This window comes from Orycteropus afer, unplaced genomic scaffold (genome assembly GCF_000298275.1).
Source record: "Orycteropus afer afer isolate SDZICR_OR568_19922 unplaced genomic scaffold, OryAfe1.0 scaffold00403, whole genome shotgun sequence".
NCBI lineage: Eukaryota > Metazoa > Chordata > Mammalia > Tubulidentata > Orycteropodidae > Orycteropus > Orycteropus afer.
Genome location: NW_006921990.1, coordinates 1,887,994 through 1,888,711, shown reverse-complemented (window position 1 = coordinate 1,888,711; position 718 = coordinate 1,887,994).

Below are 718 nucleotides of genomic sequence, written 5' to 3'. Positions count from 1 at the left end.
TGAAAATACCAAAAAAGGAGACAGACGGAGCTGCAGTTGGCAGCAATCCGGAGTAATCCTGATGACACAGACAGCTCGGAGATTCCCAAGTGGTGGTAGGACCTAAGAATTAACTAAAAACTCAGACCTGCGAGCCAGGGACTGCACAGAGGACTGTGCACGATGGCTGGGGAATAAACGGAGAAGGTGAAGAGAGAGGCGGACTGAGCTGTGGAGTGTTGCTGGCCTGGAGAACGCCACCATTTTGAAGCTTTAAAAGCGGCTTGACTATTTTGGATATTTAGAGACAGCGCTCTAGCAGATTCCTGGGGCTTAAGAACACGTTCTGCTTTCCAGCAACACCAAGGGCACTTCGGACCCGCAAAACTGAAAAGGTACGACATTCCTCGTTACTCTTATACCCCACACCCGCTTGCTGAACGGAGGTGCGGCCATCCCCCACTTGCACCTACCTTCTGGACCCACAGGAACTCCATCACAGTCTGTGTGCTCAGATGGAGCCTGGGTGCCCTGACCTGTCCTGCACCGTTTTTTTTTTCTTTTCTTTCTTTCTCTTTTTTTAATTTTTCTTTTTCGCATTCTTTGTTTCTGGTGATTAGTTTCCTTGTATTTGTCAGTTTTAAAACAGCTATTATTATTCATACTTTTGCCCTTTTTATTATTATTCTTAATCTTCTCCTCCCAGGTCCTAGTTTTCAGCATTTTTTCTTTTCCCTGT